Here is a 25987-nt window from a genome sequence, read left to right as displayed (position 1 = left end):
GGCTGTGGGACCAGGCATTCGAGCAGTAAACACAGCAATAATAATAAGAACAATTTATGTGTCTGATAATGGTCAGACCCTGGACTATGATTTAGACTTGTGTAATTTTTAAATGATGTTTTATAGTTGGTGCTTTAATTATGTGTCTTAATTGTAATTGGTTTCTAGAATTGCTGTTTTGGCATCTTATGTTTGCCGGTTGTGAAGTTGCCCTGAGTCCCAGCTTTCATTTATGAAATAAATGAAAGCTGACTAAAACTGTTACAAAATGGGATTCCACAAAATATATACTGGCTTCCATAAGCAACCATTCTAGTCTTTCACCTCAAGATTTAAATAAGTTAATAGTAACTTCAATCTTACAGTTGGTGGCATCCACCTTAATCTGTTACAAGAAAAATAAGAGTTTTGTGATGTCTTGAAAATTAACATTTTATTGGGTTTCAGATTTCATTGTCTAAAATGGATGTATCAAACTAAAGTCCACAACATTTTAATTCAAATAAATCATGGGTGTATCTACATTGTAAAATTAATGCAGTTTGACACCCCTAAGTGTCATGGCTCCTTGTATTTGAGGTTTGGTGAATTTGGTGAGTTTAAGGTAATACAAGGCTCTTTGGTGTTTAAATCTTGTTGATTTGAGTCTGACTAAGGCCCCTTCTACACTACCATATAAAATACAGATTATCTGCTTTGAACTGGATTTTATGGCAGTGTAGACTCATATAATCCAGTTCAAAGCAGATAATGTGGATTATTTGATTTGATAACCTGGATTATATGGCAGTATAGAAGGGAACTATGCAAATCTAATCCAATTTTCATTCCCCAGCCAGCAAAAGAAGAAGAAAAAGAAAAGCCTTTGTTTATAACATGAAAATCAGAAGTTGAGATACAGTGATGGCTGCTGAAAGAGACCAAATGTCTGTACACACTTCAGCCTTTTCTCAGAAAGATTAAATCCTTGTTCGGTTATCAAGATAAGAGCTGTCTTATCGAACGGAGGAGGAAATGTGCCAGTTTCTCAATCCCTGCTGTGTTAGACAGTATTAGATAACAGATGAGAGAAAATAGCTTTATAGATATGGGAAGCAAACATATATTGTACCACAGCAAGATCTAGTGGTGAGATCTAAGAAAACTTGGCAGATAGACTCCTTTCATCCCTTAGCCCAGGGGTCCCCAAACTAAGGCCCAGGGGCCGGATGCGGCCCTCCAAGGTCATTTACCTGGCCCGCGGCCTCCGTTTTATAATATAATATTTTATATCATTTTAATAATATATTGTATTTACATATAATATTGATAATAATATTATAATGTTATACAATATAATACTAATACCATATAATAATATTAATTATATGTTATATATTACATATAATATTACAGTATAGTGCAGGGGCCCCCAAACTAAGGCCCGGGGGCCGGATACAGCCCTCCAAGGTCAGACAAGATGGTGCCGAGGCAATAAGCCTCGTACTGAGCTCTGAGAAGCAAAATATTCTATCTGCTGTAATCATTCCTTGCCTGGCCCCCCCTCAGCTCAATTTGAATCTGAGCATCCCTTCAACCTTCCGAGGGACTGGAATGAGGGTGGATTCCAGAGGAATTCAGGAGGATTGGGTAGGCGAAGAGAAAAGAAGGGTAAGATGGGGCACGGCCGCCATTAATTTGGCTGAGAGAGACTCCTCGCTCCATGCCCTCCCTGTTTCCCTCCTTCCTTCGCCTCTTTGCTTCTTTGCATCTGTTCCATCTGCTCCGGAGGTGACAGGAGCTCTGCTCCTTCGGCACGCTGCTGTTTGGGAGGCTGCTGACTTTACGAGCCATCTCTCCGTCCTGGGAGGTGGCTCCCTCCCTCCCTGCTGATCAGCTGCTAGGCCACCGAGCCGTTCCGGGAGGTGGCCGAAGAGCTCAGCCGACCCTTCCCAGCAGAGCTGGTCCTTCTCAGCAGGCTCTCGCTCTCCTGAGCCCAAAGTGCTGCCTTGCCATCTCAGGAGGCAGCAGGAGTCCCAGTCTTTTGCCATGGGCTGTTGCTGAGCGGACGTTAGACCACTGGGAAGTGGCTGAAGAACTCAGCCAGCCCTTTCCAGCAGGCACTCGCTTTTCTGGGCCCAACGTCTCACTTCATCGTCCCGGGAGGCTGCAGAAGTTCCAGTCTTTGCCATGGGCTGCGGCTGTTGGACCACTGAGCCACCTCGCCATTCCAGGAGGTGGCCGAAGAGCCTAGCAGATCTTCTTCCAAAGGCCTTTGCCCTCCTTGGGCCCAACGCGCCACCTCGCTGTCCCGGGAGGCGGCAAGAGTTCCAGCTGCGCGCCATCAGGTGTCTGGTCAACCATCAAGCTATTCAGCAACATTACCGACCTGGGAGGTGTTAGCAGCGCCAGAAGTCCCTACACTGTCTACCATCCGATTACATTGCAGCTTGCCATCTTAGCCCTTATCTTTTTTTTTTAAAAAAAAATTATTATTATTTTCCTTTCTTTGATTTTTATTTTAGTTTTAAATGTGGGAGTGAGAAAGTTTTAATTTAATTTAACAGGGGAGGAGATATTTGACTGTGATAGGAAGTGGGTTTGCGAGACTGGTATTAAAGATCATAGGAAGTGGTCACATAGGATTTGAGAGCACCTTGAGTTTAATTGATTGCTGAACTGATGGTTTTGGAATGTGATTGATGGTTTGTGTATGTTTGTTGATATATTGTTGATTGAAAGTTTGACTGAAATAGGCAGTAGGAATGGTGTGTCAACTTTGAATTTTGAAGGTCAAGAGTGGTTTACTATAGGAAGGCTTTTTGGAAGGTTATAGGAAATGAGTATGCAGGAAACTCTGAGGAATAATGACCTCTCTTACCTATGTGATCTTCTGGGGAAATCGTTCAGTACGGTTTTACATCAGATGGAGATACTGAGCAAGAAAATTGACCATCTTTTTAAAGGAATTTCCCTGATTGTGAAAAACTCTACTCCTATGGACATTACAACAACTGTACCAGCCAGTTTTATTAACATTGATGAGGAAACAACTGCTTTGGAAGGCCAGGGAAGGAAGAGGCTGGAGGGGCAGAAGGTAGCCAGTAGGCTAGGATCTGAAGTTGCTAGGGGAGGGGAGGGGTTTGTGCCTGGGAGGGAGGGACAGGGGAGGGATGGTTGGAAGGAGACTAGCAGAGTCTTGCAGAGGACAAACAACTCTTTAACATCTGAATTGTTTGGACAATCTCTGGACACTCCCTGAAATTTTCAACATCTGCTACGAACAAACAATGTGGCAGTGGAAGTTTCAGACTCGCTACTGAACAGAGGCAGATGGACATCTAAGAGAGCGGTCCAGATATCTCTATCGCAAATTCTATCTGTAAGCTGGTCGGAAGTGAAGATCAGGACTATTGACTGGCTTCATAGAGATTATCAATCCCGGAACCGCTCCTCGTGTCTTCTTATTGGACTGGAAGACAGATTGTTAGTGGAGGAATTGTTCTCACTTGGGCCCAAATTACAACAGTGGGGCATCACTCTTAGAAGGGTATTAGTAGACCCATTGATCCGCCCTTTGGTCATCGGGCTGAAATCTGATATACAAGACTCAATAATGTCCAACAATGGGGTTGAATGTTCGCCGGTGTTGGCCCCCTTCTCAGAGTTCCATTTTGAGACTCCCTCCCCAATTTCGAGTCCTGCCTGCTTCAACTCCCAATCCCGCCCACAGACGCTACCCTTGTTCAGTCCCCTTTCCACGTCAGATGACTCCATGTCAGATGACTCCTTTTCTCTCCGACCAGTGGAGATGGGCTCTTTCCCTAGACAAACAAGTACATTTGGAGGCTCTCCATCTTTGGACAGCTGACTAACCCCTTCAGAAGGCAACCTCAATCAGCCAATCCACCAGGGGAAAGAGGGGTCACACGGGTGGGGCACCATCGAGGTGGTGTGGGGGAGGAGGAAGATCGGTCACTTGCTGCCCAGGGAGAAGCGCAACAGAGTTCTTGCGACCCTGGAGAGGAATAGGTGTGGTAGTCTCCATGACAGACCCCCCGGTCTTAAGGTTCTGCTTTTGAACGCCAGATCCGTCAACGGTAAGACAGCTGTCATTCAGGATTTGATCCTGGATGAGGGGGTGGATCTGGCATGCATCACCGAGACGTGGTTGGACGAGCTGGGTGGGGTGAATCTCACCCAGTTGTGTCCACCAGGTTTCGGGGTGCATCAGCAGGCCAGGGCTAGGGGGCGGGGAGGAGGAGTTGCGGTGATCTTTCGGCAGTCCATCGCCCTGATCAGATGCGCCGTTCCGCAATCTTCGAGGTTTGAGTGTGTCTTCTTGAAGGTGGGAGCCCGAGACAGCTTGGGGATTCTGCTGGTGTACCGTCCACCCCGCGACCCAGCAGTCTCTCTGTCTGAGCTAGCAGAAGTGGTCTCCAATTCGGTCCTGGTCTCCCAACAACTCATAGTTTTGGGAGACTTTAACATCCATGCCGAGACCACATTGACAGGTGCAGCTCAGGATTTCATGGTTGCCATGACGACCATGGGGCTGACTCAAGTTATATCTGGGCCCACACATCAGGCGGGACACACGCTGGACCTTGTCTTTATTGTGGACGGTGGGACAGTCAGAGTGGAAGAGCAAAATATTCTTCCATTGTCATGGTCTGACCATCATCTGATCTGTTTAAGTTTCGCCGTGTCTTCTAACCTCCGCAGGGGTGGTGGACCCACTAAGATGGTCCGCCCCAGGAGGCTGATGGATCCGGATGGACTCCTGAGGTCTCTTGGGGATCTTCCTGTTCTGAAGACTGGCGATCCTGTCGATGTCCTGGCTGATCACTACAATAGTGAGCTGTCAAGGGCACTTGACACGATCGCTCCCGAACATCCCCTCTCGCTGCGTAGAGTCACGTCGACTCTTTGGTTCACTGAGGAGCTGGCTGTGATGAAGCATGCAAGGAGGGGACTAGAGTGCATCTGGAGGAAATCTCAGGATGTGTCCGACCAAGCACGGGCTAAAGCCGCTATTAAGGCTTACTCCGTGGCTTTGCGAGCAGCCAGGAAAGCTTTCACGACTGCCCGCATAGCGTCTGCGGCCAACAGGCCATCAGAGTTGTTCCGAGTTGTTGGGGAGCTCCTGCGGCCTCCTGAGACCCAGGGGCTTCCCGATGACTTGGCAACTCGGTGCAGCGATTTCGCGCACCATTTTGCAGGCAAAGTTGCTCAGATACGCCGTGAGTTGGACTCCAGCTTAACTGTAGTTCCAGCGGAGGTAACCAAGGTACCTGTCTGTCCGATTTTGTGGGATTCTTTCCGGCTTGTTCTTCCTGATGACGTGGAGGGGATTCTTGGGTCTGTGAGGGCGACCACTTGCGCTCTGGATCCTTGTCCTTCTTGGCTGGTTAAGCTGGCCAAAGATGGGTTGTTGGATTGGTTTGTGGCTATTATAAATGCCTCCTTGGGTCAGGGGACAGTTCCATCCTGCTTTAAGCAGGCGGTGGTAAAACCGCTGTTAAAAAAGACCTCCCTGGACCCATCTGTATGTAACAACTACAGACCAATCTCCAACCTCCCATTTCTGGGCAAGGTTCTGGAGTGGGTGGTTGCCACGCAGCTCCAGGAATTCCTCGATGACACTGATTTTCTGGACCGCTCGCAGTCTGGCTTCAGGCCTGGGCACAGTACTGAGACGGCTTTGGTCGCCTTGGTGGATGACCTCCGCAGGGAGCTGGACAGGGGGAGTGTGACCCTGCTGGTTCTCTTGGACATCTCAGCGGCTTTCGATACCATCGACCATGGTATCCTTCTGGGGAGGCTCTCCGGGATGGGGCTTGGTGGCACAGTTTTTCTGTGGCTCCAGTCCTTCCTGGAGGGTCGTTCCCAGATGGTGAAGCTGGGGGATACTTGCTCGGACCCCTGGCCATTGACCTGTGGGGTCCCGCAAGGGTCTATCCTATCCCCCATGCTATTCAACATCTACATGAAACCGCTGGTAGAGGTCATCCGGAGTTTTGGAGGGCGTTGCCATCTCTACGCGGATGACACGCAAATCCACTACTCGTTCCCATCTGACTCCAAGGAAGCCCCTCGGATGCTGAACCAGTGCCTGGCCGCTGTGGCGGACTGGATGAGGAGGAACAAACTGAGGATCAATCCTGACAAGACAGAGGCCCTCCTGGTCAGTCGCTCGTCTGATCGGGGTATTGGGTGGCAACCTGTGCTGGACGGGGTTGCACTCCCCCTGAAATCACAGGTCCGCAGTTTGGGGGTCCTCCTGGATTCAGCGCTGACGCTTGAGGCGCAGGTGTCGGCGGTGGCCGGGAGGGCCTTTGCACAACTCAAACTTGTGCGCCAACTGCGACCATACCTCGTGAAGTCTGACTTGACCACGGTGGTGCATGCCTTAGTTACCTCTAGACTGGACTACTGTAATGCGCTCTACGTGGGGCTTCCCTTGAAGACGGCCCGGAAATTACAACTGGTCCAGCGGTCGGCGGCCAGACTAATAACTGGGGCGAGTTACAGGGAGAGATCCACTCCCTTGTTCAAGGAGCTCCACTGGCTGCCATTTATTTTCCGGTCCCAATTCAAGGTGCAGACCATCATTTATAAAGCCCTAAAAGGTTTGGGACCCACCTACATTCGTGACCGTATCTCCTATCATAAACCTGCCCGATCCCTTCGATCGTCAGGGGAGGCTCTCCTGTCACCACTGCCAATATCTCAGGCCCCCCTTGTGGGAACAAGGGAGAGGGCCTTCTCTGCTGTGGCCCCCCGATTGTGGAACTCACTGCCCGGTGAGATTAGGCAAGCCCCCACACTAGCAGCCTTTAAGAAAGACCTGAAAACATGGCTCTTCCATTGTGCCTTTGGAGAGTAATCACTACATACATCCCTTTTGCTGCTCTCCTTCAATATTTGTCCTCCAGATCGCACCGCCACTTTATGATCCTGTCCTCTGTGGTTTTTACTCCTACTTCCTTTCTCACCTCGAGTTTTAATCTAGTGTTCATGTGGCCCGCCCTTGGTTTTATTGTTCTTTGATCTTGTTTAATGTAGTGTATATTTTCTTTTATTGTGTTGTTTAATGTGCTATGATTTGTTGTTCTATTATATTTTGTTATATTGTATTGTTCTGGGCATGGCCCCATGTAAGCCGCCCCGAGTCCCCATTGGGGAGATGGTGGCGGGGTAAAAATAAAGTTTATTATTATTATTATTATTTACCTGGCCCCCGCCATCAGTTTTATAATATATTTTATATCATTTTAAATAATATAATATATTGTATATACATATAATATTGATAATAATATTATGTTATACAATATAACATTAATAATGATACCATATCATAATATTAATTATATGTTATATATTACATATAATATTACAGTATAGTGGTATCGTTCAATATGGTAATATATAATGCTAATATTGTGCTATGCTAATAATATAATATATTGTATGTACGTACAGCTGCTCTGAGTCTCCTTCAGGGTGAGAAGGGCGGGATATAAATGTAATAAATAAATGTAGTAAATAAATAAATAAATAATGTTAGACTTAGGCTTGCCCAAAGTCTAAAATGACTTGAAGGCACACAACAACAACAACAACAACAACAACAACAATAACAATCCTAATTCACTTGACTATCTCATTGGCCAGAAGCAGGCCCACACTTCCCATTGAAATCGTGATAGGTTTATGCTGGTTACAATTGTCTTCATTTTTAAATATTGTATTGTTCTTTCATTGTTGTTGTTGTTTTGCACTACAAATAAGACATGTGCAGTGTGCATAGGAATTTGTCCGTTTTTTTCCCAAATGATTAATTCGGCCCCTCCACAGTCTGAAGGATTGTGGACCGGCCCTCTACTTTAAAAGTTTGGGGACCCCTGCCTTAGCCAATGAAGCTTTTTAGACAACTGTGGTCTTCTGTGAGGCATGCTGTAATCCAATGCTGTGGATGTTTCTGTAGCAGTAAATATGAATGGAGACAATGGAACTTTTACGAACATGCACATAGGATGTTAGGCCCAGCCCTAGGCATATCTCAACTGAGGCTGGATCTACACGTCGGCCATATGATCCAGTATCTAATCCCAGATTATCTGCTTTGAACTTGATTATGAGTCTATGCTGACAGATAATCCAGTTCAATGCACATGACCTGGGATCAAAAACTGGATTATATGGCAGCGTAGATTGGGCCTGAATGCAATTTCATTCATTCCAAATAGATCCATGTAGAATTCCCCAAAGCTGCAGTCCTAAACACATTCATAAAGACATAGATTCCATTGAACACAGGCCCCTTCTACATTGCCATAAAATCCAGATTATCAAAGTAGATGACCCACATTATCTGCTTTGAATTGGGTTATATCAATCTACACTGCCATATAATCCAGTTCAAAGCAGGGGGGTGTTATGCAAGTACACAAACAAGAACTGTTGAATTCATTGTAATTTCTCTCTTCTGTATCCACAAACCTAACAACATTTAGAAAATCATGCTGGGCCATACCAAAACCCTATCTCAGTGGCTCCCAGACAGGAATCTCCAAAAATAATTCATTTTTAAAAAATAACTTAAGTTGGCTGTGCACAACTTGCTGGGAATTCAACATGGCTTGCTTGGTCTAATTCAAGCATGGGCAAACTAAGGCCTGGGGGCTGGATGCGTCCTCCTAGGCACTTATCTCATGCCCTCCTCATTTTCCCTTCCCTCTCAGCATAAGGACACTGTGGCCTGCCACATCCTTATGCACAAAGCACGGGGGAGGAAGTCGTGCAGCAGCTGAGAGCCCTCTGGAGCGCTCTCAGCCACCACATGTCTCACCCTCTTCCCGGCATAAGAACAGTGCAAGCGGCCCCATCCTTATGCTGAGAGAATAGCTTGAGGAAGGCATGTAGCAGATGAGAGCCCTTCAGAATGCTCTTGGCTGTTGCTTGCCTGTCTTTCCCTCCTCCTGGCATAAGGCTGAGAAGACAGCCCGAAGATCAGGGGAGGAGGATCAGGGAGGAGGAACGGGGGCAGTTGTCGCTTGTCTCATTATCCTCCCGGCATAAGGATAGGGTGAGTAGCCCGTCTCACCTAGTGTGTGCCCAGCCACCCTCCCTCCCAACCTAGCCCTCTTGGTCAGGCCCACAATGCAGCCCCAAGGCAAAAAAGTTTGCCCATGCCTATTCTAGAAAGAGATCCTTGCCTTAGCATAGCATGTAAATATCTCATATTAAGAGATAATTTTAGTGCTCTGTGTATCCTAAGGCTACAGAAGCAAGACTTGGCATAGTATAACCACAGACATCACTTTCATGTAGGGCAGAGATAGTGAACTTCAAGTGCTTTGGACCAGTCCTCCTCATCATTGATCCTGTTGCTTGGAGCTTTTGAGAGCTAAAATTCAAAATATTAGGAAAGGGAATGTGTCTTGAACTTTGATATGAAACAACCCAGTAAAAAGAGGACTAAAATCCTGCATTATTGAAATTTAGGTAAAAGACATGTTTACAGTAGAAAAGCTGTACCTGTGGAAATCCCCTCTTGTGTCCTGTGAATACAGGTACAATAACCCTCTAGTTACAAGTCATCTTTTTCTCATGTAGCACGTTCATGAAATCACCACAATGGTTTTAGCAATTACCCTCTGACACGATACCACATGGATTTCACTTTAATGAAAGGCAAGAGGTTGCCAAAATACCTGTGAGGGATACTGGGCTTTCTTTAGCTTGTTTTTCCAAGGTAGTCTATCTAGATTTTCATCAGGCAGGCGTTGCTGCTTAGTGACTACAGTGGTTGGCAGCTGCAACCAAGAAAGACTGCATGTTTGTGAGAGATCCAGTGTAAACACTGCCGACATCTGAGTGACCTAGATGCAGCTGGAGTAGATTTAATCTGCCTATCAGAAAAGCAACCAGGCAGATTAGTGTCAGGATTTATTTGTAAGCAGACTCTCATTCGTAGTAGAGAATTCAGAATTACTTGGGAAGATGAGGCTTTTTGAATGGCTTCTGCCTTCATTCCTGCACATGATTTCAATTAAGCTAATGGTCACTCTACTCATTTAGCAAAGGTGGAACAGGGAGCTGAGGTATATTTAAAAACAGAAACAACCTGTTGGATTGGATTCCTTTTGAAATATTCTTGGAGGGATTTACAGTCTTTGCAATCTGATCAAAATGTAGAAGGACTCATTTAAGACGAGTTGCTGCAATCTCTTCTAGGGGCTGTAGTGTTCTGGCATGGGAACAGCAATACATCCTAATATAATAGGAAAAAAGGACAAGCGGTCACTATGTCACTTCCCTTTCCATAAATGGTAAGTGCAACTCACATGGCGTAAAGGGGACCCAAAAATTGTACTCCAAACTTCTCTTCCTAACAATATCTGGTGTAATGGTATGTGTCCTATTAATAGGCAAATACCATCCAGATACAATTATTCTGATATGAGAAATATGCATTACCAATTTGTCTTTCTGAATCCGTTCGTGAAAATTGGATGATTTAAGTGTCATCTCCCAGGTAACAGTTTTCTATTACTATGAAAAGTAAATTAAATGCATTTTAATCATTTTAACATGTTCCAAAATGGAAGAGGGGATGCACTTTAAAAGCAGTTAAAAGACTCAGATTTGTTTTCAGTTTCCTTGTGTGCACTTAATAAATAAATGTGTGGCTGTGCACACTCAGTAAATAAACCCATAGATAGCTAGATATTCAGATGTCATTTGGAACATTTATTTATTTATTTCATTTGTATGTCAGCTTTCTCCCAAAGTATGACCTGTATTGGTACTTGTTTTCTGCTCTTTCCCCATGGATATCTGAGTGCTGGCCCCCTTCTCCTGGTGCATAATTTCTACAGGAGAGGGCTGGCAGCAGGGTAATGGTGGGTGGGTAAGTAATTCAAGGCTTTTTTGGGAGTGAATTTTGCTGTCTGGGTGCCCTGCCAGAAAGTCCAGCAGGGCATCTGGACACCCCCCCCCCCACACACACACACACACCCAGGAAAGCTTGGTGTTTTCTTCCAGTGTGGAGACAGAAGTCCCTGTATGGAATCAGCCTATGACTAACTCCCAAGATACTGCTTGGACCGTTGGGTTGATGTGAAGAGTTGAAACAAAAAAAACCTCGTCTTGCCCTTGATGCAATGGTCTGTTCTGGTTGCTACAATAGACCATTGGATCCATCTGCATTATTTTGTTTGTCCCATGTGTTGTGGTTATCTGCCACCAATTCAGTTTGATTTATGGAGACCTTATAAATGAGAGGCTTCTCTGAGCCCTAGCCCTCACCATCCCTGCCCAAGTCTTGCAGTCTTCCTTGACCTCCATTATAAAATCAATTCATGTTTCCTACAGTTTTGCTCTTTTTCAAATATCTTCCATTCTCCCAAGCTTATGGTCTTTTTTTTTTTGGCTAATTAAACAACATTTTATTAACAGACATTTGAACTTCCTTTCCCCCTGGTTGCCACTATAGAGTCTCTGTGAGGAAAGGAAACCTTTGAATGTCACGTCATAATTGTATTTAAGTTAGATTAAAGAGCCACATCAAACAGTGATACATAAAGTCATGTTGGCATTGTATTTATGTAAGTTTAAAGATATATAGAATCCAGCCACATTGGGACTTTATACTATATAGTAATAATCATCTGGAAACAAAGAAGATTTGAGAACCAGAACTGCACAGGCTTAATATCTTTTCTGATGAGGCATGTGGCTTCATGATACATCCAAAGCATGCTAGCCTTGGTTTCATCATGAAACCATAACCGTAATGAAACCATAATAAAATCAACTACTCATTTGCTCTGAGATCCATTTAGTATTTGTCCCACTCTTATCCAGGTCCATATTACAAATGAGTTGATTTTCTTCCTGTGACCATTTTCCTTGTCCAACTCTTACAACTTTACATAGAAATGGGAAATCCTACAACAAGGGTGATTTTGACTTTGGTCATTTCATGATGTATTTTTGGACTGGAGGATCCTTCTTCACAGCTATTTTTCCAAGTTTTGGGTTTCTTCCAGTTTCTTGACTATAACTTGCATTTCATTTATCAGCAGCTGAAATATAGAAGGAAGATATTTTATTTCTGTTTTCATCACATGCTGTACATTCAATAACTCACCTGTGGTTGTTATTTCTGTTATGTTAACATCCAGCTGTATTCCTGCTTTTTCACTTTTTTGTTTTACTTTTTTTTCAATATTTGGTATTTCTGGGCAAAAATCCATGTTCTTCATTGCTGTTTTATATTATTGGAGATTTATATGGAGCGAAATAGCAATAATCCTGTAAACAATATCTTGAAAAACTGGACAAATTTTAACATCTAGTTACATTCACAGCATTAATACTTGCATTACTGAAGAAGAAATACAGAGCAAAAGAAGATGCACTGAATTCCAAATATAATAAAAAATGGATCTAGACCTAATTACTTCTGCCTTGCAGCAATGAACAAATGCTTTTGAATCAGGGACTTCTTGTCCTATTTTTTTTTACTTTTCTTTTATCTTTCTTTCTGCTACCATATGTTCCTCATGCATCCAGGTAGTTTTTGAATAGAGACAAATTCTGCCAGCAATGCAGACTGCCAAAAGCAATTACAGTAGAAGTAGACCTCAGCATTCCTTTAATTCAAGTCCAAACGTTATCCAACTTGAGAGCTCATCTTTAGCAAGGGAGAGATACTGAAGCTATGGATGGGTAAAATATAGAGATGGCGAAAGTTATACATTCCTATATAATTTACAATCATGCATCAGTGTAAAGTATTAGGTGTTTTTTTAAAGAGAGGTAACATTATTATTTCATTTTTCAACAAAAGGTATATATGGAAGAACTGGGATTAAAATGGGAGAAACCTGAAGTTGCCCAATCCTATGTTAGTGCTGAACTGGGATTGGAGAGATCCAGGTTCAACTTCCCATTTAACCATGACATTCATTAGGTGACCTTGGACTAGTCCTTTCTCAAGGTAATATAAATCACAGTTGTTATGACGATAAAGGATAGAGAAAGTATACCAACATTGACTTCATTGGGATAAAAAACAAGACGTAAATGTAAATGACTAACAGAACCTTTGCCAAACCAAAATCCATAAATTTTGCTTTGGCAATCACAAATTATGGAAATAATTTAATATTGCAAATTTATTCATCCTTTATCAGTGAAATAATAAATACTCACATTGTAAATAATACCTTTATATTGTACAACATTTTACCACAATCAATGAAACAAGCAGGATCTTTTGATGACTGACTTTCTACCTCAGAGCAATTCACTTGGTAGACATGGTTAATATGTTATGCAATATACCATGCAATTTCAAGTGTTAAGAGAAATACAGAGTTTATAGAAGAAGACTTATGGTTTAAGGGAGTGGAAAACTGGTAGCCTTCCATTTATTGTTGGATATCGCCCATTATGCCTGATGAGTATATGTTAGCTGATCAGAGCTGAAGTCCAGCAATTTCTGGAGTGCCACATGTTCTTGACTTCTAAAATAGAGGATGTGGTGACTTTTTGAAAATGTCCCCTGGGTCACACAAGAAACATTTAATGAACCATGCTTGTCTTTATTGCTTTTGCTACCTCAAGTTGGTAGGATAGTTTGGTGTTCAGTAAAGCTCATTGCAGAGGACTGACTAGAATTAACTGATGGCCTCTGTGGCATTTTGCATTATACACCACTGCAGTAAATCTCAAATTAAAATGTTATATCATTTCTTCATTTACTGGTTACATTCATTCCATATATTTATTTGTATGATGCAAACTTTTTCACTTACATTCTTTGGCCAGGCAGTAGACATATCACCAAGATACAAGATATTACAAAGAGAAATACAGAAAACATCTCTTTCTAAACGCAGTTCCTGTTTAATGTTTGGAAAATGCCAAGAAGACTGCACAAAACTATGCAATAATGTACCCTAATCAGAATTAGAAAAAAAGAATATTTTTTTCAGGTATTGGTACATTTCAAGTACTGAAGAAATTGAAACCAAGAATGGTTTCTCTTGTAATTCAGTCTGTCCCAATTGCAAATGATATGCTGTTTTTTATTTGGAAAATCAGTTTCCTAATCTGGGTTGTTGTGAATTTTCCGGGCTATAAAGCCATGTTCCAGAATCATTCTCTCCTGATGCTACTGGAACATGGCAATACAGCCTGGAAAACTCACAGCAACCCAGTGATTCTGACCATGAAAGCCTTTGACAACACAGTTTCCTAATCTCTTTTAGATGTATCTTACAGCAGACTTACAATTTTTGATTAAAAATGTGCTTTAAATTGTTGCTAGGGTTGTTCGTGGTTTAATTCCATTTTAAAATATCTTTGTGTATTTTAACTGTATCGCATTTCTTTTCATTTATAAGATGCAGTGATTCATGGTTCTGGGGTGAGAAATGGTGGAATATAAATAAATAGGGAGGAATGAGCAATCTTCTCTGCAGAGACAACATTATGTCATGTTGAAGTACCATGATCCTGGATATTGAAATCTGGATGAACTATCCTGGAGCAATGACACCATCTAATACTAGAACAAGGATGACTAAATTATCTGGTAAGCCCAGAGGTCAAGTCTGAAGTAAAAAATAGTAAGACAGTCACTGCTATGGCATATTGCAATACACTTATGCAGCCCTAATTTTGTGAGACAAGGATTATTCAGAGGTGGTTTTGAAAATTATTTCCTCTGAAATACAGCCTACCATACTTGGTATTCATTAGTGGTTTCCCATCCAAGTATTAAACAGGCCTGACTCTGTTTAATTTCCAAGATGTGACAGAATCTGGTGTCTTTGGGGACATTTAGACCCTTCAAAGATGCTAACACAATGGGAAAAAAGGAGAGAAGGGTTTAACCAGCACATCTAGAGTTCAATATTATGAGTGGTGCAACAATACAATGCCATTCTTTGCTGACACCTAGTGGCCTCAAACACAATTTAACTGGAAATAATGGAATTTAAAAAAAGAGTTTTCAGAACTGTGAATCATACATCCGCAAGATTTGAGAACATAAGACTTCCCAGCTGTCCCATCCTTTGCCCCTTAGGATGATTTGTACAAAGTGTGTGACACATTGAAACAGCTTGTTTTCTTGGATTATCTTTTCTCAGAAAACATACAGATAAGGGTATGTTATAGTTTAGACCAAACATACTGCTGATTCTGGCTTATAAAGCCAATTCTGAATAGGCCAACTTGTAAAACCTACACCATGTAAATCTACACTTCTGTGTCATGCATCTAATGCTATACTTTTACAAACTCTCAGTGAATATTTGCATTGTACATAGAGATTGTGGTACTGTTCTGTTATCTAAGCAGACTCCAAAGGAAGCCTAGACAGAGAAAGATAGTTGACTTTATTGGGGGCGGGGAGGTGAAGAAGGGAAACCATTTTCCTCATTTTTGCTGGTTATCCCCCCTTCCCATGTCATAAATGACGGTTGTTTCAATGACTGCAACATGGGCGGGGGAAATAATAGGAAAATAGGAGGAAATTGTTTAAGTCTTCCTACCTGCTCCCCCCCCCCCCCAATTAGACTATCCCCCCTCTCTCTCTCTTTATCACCCTCTTGTGGCCTCCGCCTGGATAATACAACCATACTGAGATTGGATTCCTATTAGTCTCGTGCATTCAGGGTAAACCTTGATCTGTTTTGTATCCTGGATATCAGTGGGGGCCTTGATCCATTTTAAATTGAGTCTCCCAAAATCAGGAGGGCAGATATCTGTTTTTGTTTTTTGGTGCCAAAATTTCTGTTTTCTTTTGGCACATTATTGGGAGGGGGCTTCCCACCCATGTTCCCCTTCCCGGCATGCACTTGCCTCACCTTCATCTCCCTGGCTGGACTGAAGACCCATCACGTTTGGCAGCATTTTTGCTCCACAACCGTGCAGGCCCAAAAAGGCAGTGTCATGGTTGCTCTCTGGGTATGTATACCACACAAGCACTCTCTTCCCAAGGAGAGTGCATGTGTGGTGTGCAGATCCAAACGCCTACACCTGCCAGGGCCTGTAGCCGAGGGCCACTTACTTTAGAGTAAGCAGTGTTCGGTTGCAGGCCCTGGCTGGCATGGATGCTTTGGGCCTGCATGCCACACAAACTCTCTCGTTGGAGTGAAGGGGGAAATGGCAGTGAGAAATGGCAGTGGAGCTGGCTAGTTCTATAACTGTGATGCTGAAAAGCAGGCTTGGAGCTAGGACCCACACCCACCTGCTTTCGTGTCAAGTTTACTTTTGTACTGGGAGAGGCCTTCCCATTCCGTGCCTTCGAATGAATGAAATAAATGAATGAAACGAATGAAACGGGAGAAACAAATTTAGCGCACATGACTAATTCCTATAGTTCAATGTGTTGTCTTTTATATTTTACCTTCCAGTATGCCTCCTGTGTGGGTTTTTTTCAGCAAACCTAGGAAACAGCATAATAGAAAACAGCAATTTTTCCAGCCAGTTCACATATAGTACAACTAGCCATGTAATGAACTCTAGTTCTGTGTTCCATACTTTCTATTGGCCCTCCAGATATGTGTAACCACAGCTTCAATATCTCTTAGCATGGGAATGCTGGGTAAGACTGATGGAAATTCCAGTGCAACAACATCCAACAAAAGAAAGAAAAAGAAAACAAAAAAACACCACTTTAGTGTAAGTATAAAGGTATAAGGTTGCTTAAAATATTGCATGCCCAATTTAGTAAGCAGGCTTCAACTGAGGCACAGATGTTAAATTTGCAAGTTTTTTTAAAGGAGAAGATGAGGACCAGGCAGCTTTCCTGCCAATGTGCAAAATTAAAGGAACTAAGGAGGCTAGTGTGACCAAAACTGCTTCAATCTTAGTGAAATGACAGAATCCCAAATCACAGCAGCATCAAAAAAATATCTCATAGTAGAAGACTATGTTGCCTCTCAGCCACTTCGACAATGGTAATGCAAACATTTTCCATCCCATAGAAATTGGATAGAAATAACTAACTACATATAAATTTAACAAGGTGAAATTTCTGTTGTAGCATTTTGAATGTTCGAGTAGGTCTCTAGAGACTAGAGCTCAAATCCCTGCATTGCCATGGAAAATCACAGGGTGGCCTTGAGCAAATAATACAGGGTGTTTGAAAAAGAACTCCCTATTTACCATTTAATTCAAATGGTGAATAGGGAGTTCTTTTTCAAACACCCTGTATTCTGTGCCCAGCTTGGATTATTATATTCTGCTATTGCTAATTTTTCTGGCTGAAGTAGTCTACAGTGCAATATACAGTGTCCCCTCACTTTTCGCGGGGGTTAGGTTCCAGGCCTGCCCGCGAAAAGTGGAAAACCGCGATATAGCAGCACTATATTTATTTCAATAAATATGGCCTCCCTCTTTTCCTTTTTAAACACACTGTTCTGTCTTCCTTGTTATTCCTGGGGCAATGAGGTGCAGGCAGGGCCTACTGGCGCTGCCTGCAGGCGGCTGGGGAGGAAGCGCGGGCCGGGTCACGTGACTCAAACTGGGCCCTTTTATGCCTGCAAAGGGAGGGCGGGCCGGATGGAAAAATCCGCGATACAGAGAATCCGCAGAACCCGAACCGCAGATTAGCGAGGGAACACTGTACTCCACTTGCTCTACCACCATCAGATCCTCTGAACTTGCCAGCCACAGATGCAGGTGAAATGTCAGGAGATAATGCTGCTAGAATACGACCATACAGCCTGGAAACCACACAACACTCCAGAACTATCATACCTAGATGATGCATATCCAAAACTATCATAACATTAACCCATTATTTTCCTGGAGTAGAGTATACCCGTCAGCAGCGTTGCCCAAATAACCTATTACCACAGTAATAATTTACGTTATATATACACATATATAAACAATATTGTTGGTTCTCAATTATTGTACTAGTCCAGATTCTGGAATGATCAGGCAGGAGGCCATATCTGAAATATGTTAGTCTGCAAGCTAGTGCAGTGTAGTGGTTTGATGGCTGGGCTAGGACTATGTGAGTTCAGTCCTTCAGTTCCTCCTCAGCCATGGAATCCTCCTTGGGCAAGCCAGACTCCTTCAGCCTCAAAGGAAGACAAAGGGAAACCTCTTCTACACAAATCCACATGTACCAAAAAAAAAAAAAAACCCATGAGAGAGTCACCCTAGGGTCAGCATAAGTTAGAAACCACATTTGCTAATGAAAAAAAGTTTGAACTTTGTCAGTGTTTATTGTTGTTGCTGTATTTATATTTTGTAACATTAAACATTGTTCAAAAACACAAAATGTTTACAAATAATTACAACAAGAAAAACCAGTGCAAGTGACCAATTTACCAAATGATTATTGTGGGAAAAGCTCATGACTTCCTCGGGCAACTTGTTTTGACTCCAATATTTTTTTCTGATTCTTGCTCCCTCTTTTCACATTTTTCCTGGATCTTCCTGCGTCATCTATAGAGTGATTCACTATGAAAGTTGTATAAAAGTATATATAAGCATGATCTCATCAGTAATTGTGTACATTTTGAGGAAGGCTATGCAATTGCAAACCACATGGGAGAAAAATATGTTTTTGTTTTTATTTTACAGATGCCAATTACATCAGAGTGACTATTTCCTCTATAGGTCTTACAAGGAAGGGCAAAGTACTGGTACTTATTTTTGTTGTTGTAAGATTGGGATGTGAGATATGTAGGAGATAAATTGTACGAATCAGGACCATATATAATTGCACAGAAATAAACTACTGGGTATGTCATTCCTATCCTATTCCATTCAGTCTTCATTCTGATATGTTAATGTTTTCCTGCTTCCACTCATACTGCATTCTGTGCTTTTGTTACAACTCTGTTTAATAAATAAATAAATCTTAGTATCTTTAACAAACAAACCAATATTGGAGATTTGTTTGTATTCTGCAAAAGTTGGGATAATCTAACTCTTCTGATCTCTGTCTGCCTGCCTCTCTTTTGCACAGGAAAACCCAAACTAGAATCAATGCAGTTGAGGAGGAAGATTCATCAGTGGCTATTTTTATTGCTAGTTAATCCCTTTTAAAGCACTTTCAGTCAAGAGGATCCAAAGTTAGACTAAACTCTCTGACACAAATAATAAACATACAATTAAAGAAGCAGCATGAAATCTGCTCTTTGAACTCATCACCTGAGCATCATTTCTGTAGGACTCTTACCATCTTCTTGGGCTTCTCCCGTAAAGACTTGACTGTTGTAAACTCTCCCCCTTGCCTCATACTTTATCAGCAACCTGGTATCTATGAATATTTAGATCACCACCCCCAATGTTAGCATCTGTAAATAAAAGAACACCCACTTCTTTCCTCTTAAAGCAAGAACATAAAAAATTAGCAAAAGGAATAAAGGGAGAGAAACCTTCGCAATTTTCCAAGAACAATAAGCACAGTTCTGTGAAGAGGTAACACAAAACCAGCTTGCAATGAATGGCAATGCTGGAAGAGATGCTGAAAAACAATTAGGCAGCTTCAATTACACTGCTGAGCAGGAAAAAAAACCTCTTCTTCCTTCTCCTGCTCTCTGCATCCTCTGTTCTGTGTTCTGTAAAGCCTGGGACTGCTTTGCAAAATGCAGTGTAATTGCTGCTGGGAAGATTCAGTCCTGCTGGGAATCTGAGTCACGCTTCCTCCAGAGAGCAGCAGCAGCACTTCAGAGAAAGCAGATGAGTCGAGGAAGAGGAGTATCGGATGCTTCCGAGAGGACAATCAAGTCATCCAACTGCAGTTGATCATTTCAGGAAACATCAAAAGGGACTGGGACTAGAAACCTTCTGAGCTGCAGGAAATTTGCACAGTGCCAGTCGTGCCTCTGAAATGCATGTTCGGCTTAGTGCAAGAAGGAATTGCCAAGAATAGAATGACTAATGAGAGGGAACAACGTTTTAATGAAGCATTAGGATTGCCAAGATGCTGCTATCAGGGGATGGTGTTAGGATAAACAGAGTCAGGTTTCCTTTCTATGTCATGACCCCAATTTTTCTTCTAGATTAGCATAGAGTAGCTAATATCTGTTGATGGGTGCCTGAAAGTCATTTCTGATTTATGGTGACCCTAAACTGAACCTGTAATAGTGTTTTCATGGCAAGAGTTCTTCAGAGCAGGGTTGGCTTTTCTTCCCTCTGAGGCTGAGGGAGTTTAACTTGCCTAAGGTAGTTTCCATAGTCAAGCAGGGATTCAAACCCTGTTCTCCAGAGTAATAGTCCAACACTCAAACCAGTATACCACACCCGCTCATCAGTTTTCCTTCCTGTGCAGATATAGTGGGATTTTAAGATTTTGAATCCAGACTTCGGTGGGTTGCAGGGGATCATAGAAATATTAATGGAAGCACATTCCCAGTGCTGTGATATATTTGGCAGTTTCAAGATATTTTGCTATCTGAGACGACCCCCCCCCCCCCACCAATACACACACACATTAAAAGTGGCACATTCTCATCCCTGAGAAAGGCCATTCATTTACTTCTGTCCTAAACATTCTGAAGCCAATTAGAATGGTAAATAACTTCTACTTTGTGTTGTTGAAGGCTTTCATGGCCAGAACCACTGGGTTGCTGTGAGTTTTCTGGGCTGTATGACCATGTTCCAGAAGCATTCTTTCCTGATGTTTTGCCCGCATCTATCCACAGATATATAAACCTCATCTACTTAGTTTCCAACTGACCACTAAACCTCTGAGGATGCCTGCCATAGATGTGGGCAAAACATCAGGAGAATATGCTTCTGGATCATGGCTATACAGCCCAGAAAACTCACAGAAACCCAACTTCTACTTTGAGGTTAGTGATGCAGCCAATCTTCTACTATGCCTAAGGGCAAGAAACTAGCACAGAGGGACTGCTGCATGTTCAACAGAACTCAGCCCTCCAACAGTGGGAAATATCTGAGAAATTCATGGAGAAGAGTCAGAGTGATGTCATCTTGCCTGATGCAGTTGCCTCAGTATATCTCATCATGGTATGATCAGCTTGATGATGTGTATCAAAGGATGGTGTCTCACCCCGCATCTTTGGATAGCTGCCAGGGCTCCAATGGGATCCACTGATAGCATTTGGCATAGTCCCTTCTAAAAAAATTTGCAGTGATAAGTATTATATAGTTACAATTTCTATTTCTAGAATAGAAATAGTAGCCTTAATTTTAATTCCGGGGCACTAGGGGATTAAAATTAAGGCTACGGGGACCTTTCATGCTGTACAATTATGGTGCAATGATTCTGCTTTGACTTCCATGGTTCCCTCCTATGGATTCTTGCGAGTTTACAGTTTATGGGGTTGTATTTAGATCTGTGACTCCCAAACTCTGGTCTTTGAGTATTTTGGATTTCAGCTCTCACTGTCTGTGAGCATTGGCTAAAGTGGCCAACGGTGCTGGGAGATCACCCGAATATATGGGAATTACTGATTAAGAATGTTCTGCCAGAGAATTCTAGTGCCTCATCAAACTATAACCCTAGGATTTTATATGATAGAGCCAATACAGTTAAAAGTGGAATCATACTGCTATAATTGCATAATGTGAAACTGTACCCAGAATGAAGCTACATTCAGGGGAAATTGAAATTGCGGCTGCCAAGCACTAACCAATGGACAAGTCCTCCAGATGTGTCCATAGACAGGAGGAAGCGTACTGCCAACATCACCATTAAATCTGGGTCTAGATTGGCATACTTCTTGCAGACTGTAAAGGTGGACAAATTACAATGTAAGGAATAGAAAAGGTTTCGCATGAAGTCTGATGAGCATATGGTATGCCTTTCACCCAGCTATAAAACCTTCTTTAGCCAAATGAAAGGAAAGGAATGTGAGTATGACATGAGCTTTCTTGAACTTGGAGATGAATCCAAGAGGGCCTAACACCAAGGAAATAACAGAAGCAAGACAGAGATATCATGATTTCAGTTGATGTCTATCTGCCTATTTATTATCCTAACTGCAACCCATCCGCAACCCATCACAGGTTTTGGGCCTGTGTGGAAGAGCCCCGAGAGGCCTTAAGATACAACCCTATGAAAAGGTCATCCACTTTCTCAAGATCCAAACATCTTTATCTCTGCTATTTGTTAATTAAGAAGCTCAAATACAGGAAAGGTTACAACACTAGAGCAGTCTGTTCATCCAGGCAAAGACATGCACTTAAAAGGGAATGGACCTGAAATGATAATGTAGCATAATGTAGTACCCTTCTTCAGATGTGTTGTGGAGCCAAAATGTGCTATAGAGTTGTCAGTTTAAAAACTGGAGAAAACCTCTGTATCCTTAATGTGTTGCTTGTCATGCAATCAGGCAACAAGGAAAATCTGAAATTCCCTCTTCTATACAACTATTAAAACCCTATCCAGCATCATAGGAAGAGCACTGCTGTGACTTTCTTCTGGTGGCAAAAACACGTTGAAGAGAAGAAGGTAGACATTACAAAGAAGTGATAGAGATTCTCCCAGTCCCCCCAAAACCCCTGGAAAGCCAGGAGAAATTTTGCTCCCGTCCAGTTTTTATTTTTGGCTTGACATTTATTCTTTCTGCTTCCTACAAAAGGGCTGAAAATGTTTCCATAAGAATGTACAACAGCCCAAAAGGGAGCTCACTGGTTCTCTGCTACATGTGCTTCCAACTATTTTTAGCAGGATATTGCAATTCTGGCAATACTGGTGAGTGGCCAGTGGGTGGCAGGCAAATACTACTTATAACATTTCACTTTGTCCTTTTCAGGGTGGATTAAGTTTTTGCATATAGGACATGAAGTTTTAACTGACCTGTGCGACTTGGTATGTAGCTGATTGCCTTCTGTATTCACAATTTGGCATCTAGAAAAAATACAAAGCATTTCAGAAGGCATTTAAAATACCTTATTGCCTTTTGCTTCTTTGCTATCCACACCCACCAAAAATCCTCAGAGATATTTGTGCAAACTTTTAAATGTACACCTCAAGTGCTTTAATGTGGCAGTACTATTTATACAAAGCGGCATCTCCACATGATTTATATATATAACGTGAACATGAAGTCCATTTTATCAAGTGGCCATTTTATAGTCCTTTCATATGAAAATGTTGATGGATTTCAAAAGCAGCTTAACAGAATTTTAGTCCTGAAGCACAACAGTGGTTTCACATTCACACCAAAAGTTCTGAAGCAACTTTTTTTTTAAAGTACACAGAATGTTCTAAGGTTAGACCAAATATTACCATAAATACGAACCCCTCCCATTCCTCTTAACTATATGTTGCTGACACATGTGGAATAGGAAGAGAGACCGAAAACATCAATAGCCACATGTTGATGTAATATATACTTTGTTCCTTACAGGTATCCATTCTATGAAACATACATCTGCTATACCACAAATTATAGTCTTTCTTAACAATGCTCAAAGAAACCCCACCAACCCCCCCCCCCCCAATCATGAGCATTTTAGCAATGCCCACTGAACCCACCAAAAAGCAACCCCACTGGACTGTAGTATCTGCCAAGTTCTAGTATTCAAGATGATTCAAGTATTCCAAGCAAGGAGGAAATAAGGAATCGCTAGGCAGTTATGCTTCCTGTTACTATTCTTCCAGCATAATATTTGGAAATGATGTTTAATGGAGAAAATGCACAAGCTGCAGATTGGTCTGTGGGTCCACAGTGCATATTGCTTTCTGGACATTACACTTGTTTAGCTTTATTGGAAGTCCACTGATGGGAAGAACAACTGATTAGAACTTCCTCGTATACTACTTCTAAACAACTTTCAAAGCCAGCTTCAGCTGATCTTAAATTTTAAGAATACCCTATGAAACCCAGAGTCTGGGAAATGGCCTTTAAAAAGTAATTAACTGTAGTTACATTAACAAGCTTGTGAATATGAGATAATTGCCATCTTAGACTTTTAAAGCAACTCTTGTATTTCCCATATTTCAAAAATAATAAAATTAATTTCTTTACTTTTTTGAATATTTAATAACTACCAACTGCAGGTCTGTGGCAGAAAAAAACCCACTGTCCTCACAGCTCATCACCATAAACTGCAGTTTTTAAAGAAAAGCATCTTTGAAGAGCTGACTGATACAGTACACACTGTCCCATTTCCATGCAGGTGGTAGAAGGCATCAAAGAGATCCAAAATTTCTGCTTATTTGGGTTTGTTCAACGTCACCCGATGATGTGCACATTCATCTTTTTCAGCCCTTAACCTGGATTACATATTTTATAAATTAATTGAAACATCCAATTTGCTGTCTTACTCCTTTTTGATAAGAATAAGTCAACTATCTCCTTTTTTTTCTAGCTGTTCTGAAAATCCAGAAGATGGCAGCAGGGAGCATATTTTTAAACCTTTAAAGGAAAGCAATAATAGCAGCCACCTGGTGTCAGACTGGCAAAGCTTGTGAAGGAAGCAGGGCAAGCTAAAGAGTAACCATGTTGTGGCTAACACAGCAAACTGCACAAGAGTGTGTGCATGTTCACCTGGCCTATACAACTTATGAACTATTGTGGTGAATACAATTTACTAGATGGCCTATGGGCACTTGATGTGTCCCCATCAACATCACAAAAAAAGTTTAGCAAGCCTCTGACAGCTCAACTCATATTGTAGTTGAATATATGATCTGCATTCATATGTGGGACATTAAAGCTTTAAATTCTCAAGAAAACATTGATAGAAATCATATACTAGTAGAACTACATAAAAAAGAGGTTAAATGGTTCATGGTGTAGCCGGAGTCTTAACCTATGTTATTCACACAATTGCCCTATCACCCTTTAATAGAACCTTTTACTCAGTTGTAATACCTACTCAGTTCATCAGTAATCTCATCAAACGTGGTGGATCAAACATACTGCAGGTCCAAGGACTGAGGAATATTCAACCTGGTTTATTTCTCCAGCTTTGTTAATGGACTAATTCCCCAATTCAGATATATTGACAAGCTGTGACTTAAAAGCCAAAAAGTCTGTTGCAAAACTCATGAAAAAGAAGAGAAGGGAAAAGGATGATAAAAGCTGCTCTAACATGGTCCTCATGCACATGTTCATAGGAAATAATTGATAAATGTCCATATAGGTGCATATGTAAGATAGAGACTAAAAGTGTGAATTTTCTTAAAAGTTAGCTTTTGCAATCAGTTTCCTTAAACATATTTGCATCTGTAGTGCAAGAAAACAAGAATAACACAGGGAATTTGACTTGAGTTGTAACTTTACTGGCTATGCGCTTCCACATAATCATTTGACATGGCAAAAGAAAATGTCCAAATATCTAGCATCCCATTAACAATGGTGGTAGAAACTCAGAAGGCTGACTTAGAACAAATAGGTCAATATCTGCCAGGGAGAGCTATATATAGCCTGCCAGTCCTGGAAGATATGCTGTTGCATGAAACTCATATCTCCAGGGGTTTTTTTTGTTTTGTTGTTTTTTTTTTGCAGGAGCCCACCAGAGTAGGGAGGAGAAATAAGATATCATATCCTGGTTTTTCCAGACTAAGTATATAAAAACCTGTGGTTTTTTGTTGTTTTTAAAGATACAAGGGTATCAGCATATCAATAGATTATTGTTATGAAAAGGGCGAGACTGGTTCAGCCTGTCTGGAATGAGGCTTTGCCTTTTTCAGTTCTATCCTTGCCAGTCCCATCATCAAGTGTTTGTTCATTGGAAGGTAATGCATTCTTGTGAGTTGGCAGGGAAGAAAGGTTGTGGATGGTATCCAAATCAGAACTGCAATACATGGCCCAGGCAAGGATCAGAGGGAAGATGTTCTACTTTTGATTCCTTCTGGTTCATACCTGTATTTCAGCACCACTTTTGGAAAGGTGATTGATCAAGGACCCTGTGTTATGGTGCAGACGTGTGGCCTGCTGATGAACTGTTGTGGTGCAGCTACCAAGTATGCCAGCCATGGCACCCTTTCACACAAATATGTGTGGAATATCAATGGTGGCCTTTGGCAATCTAA

General features: G+C 41.9%; 1 long non-coding RNA gene across 1 annotated transcript in view; it reads right to left on the bottom strand.

Moving 5' to 3' along the window:
* Positions 1-11578: 11578 nt before the first annotated feature.
* Positions 11579-25987, bottom strand: part of LOC103277641 (uncharacterized) — a 32417-nt gene continuing 18008 nt past the window's right edge. Inside the window, exons 2-3 of the long non-coding RNA XR_010003456.1 lie at positions 22802-22852; positions 11579-12077 (exon numbers count right to left, since the gene is read on the bottom strand). This is a non-coding gene — a long non-coding RNA (uncharacterized LOC103277641). The remainder of the gene's footprint in view (positions 12078-22801; positions 22853-25987) is intronic.

This window comes from Anolis carolinensis, chromosome 2 (genome assembly GCF_035594765.1).
Source record: "Anolis carolinensis isolate JA03-04 chromosome 2, rAnoCar3.1.pri, whole genome shotgun sequence".
Classification (NCBI taxonomy): Eukaryota; Metazoa; Chordata; class Lepidosauria; order Squamata; family Dactyloidae; genus Anolis; species Anolis carolinensis.
This window is presented reverse-complemented; position numbering and strand designations above follow the sequence as displayed.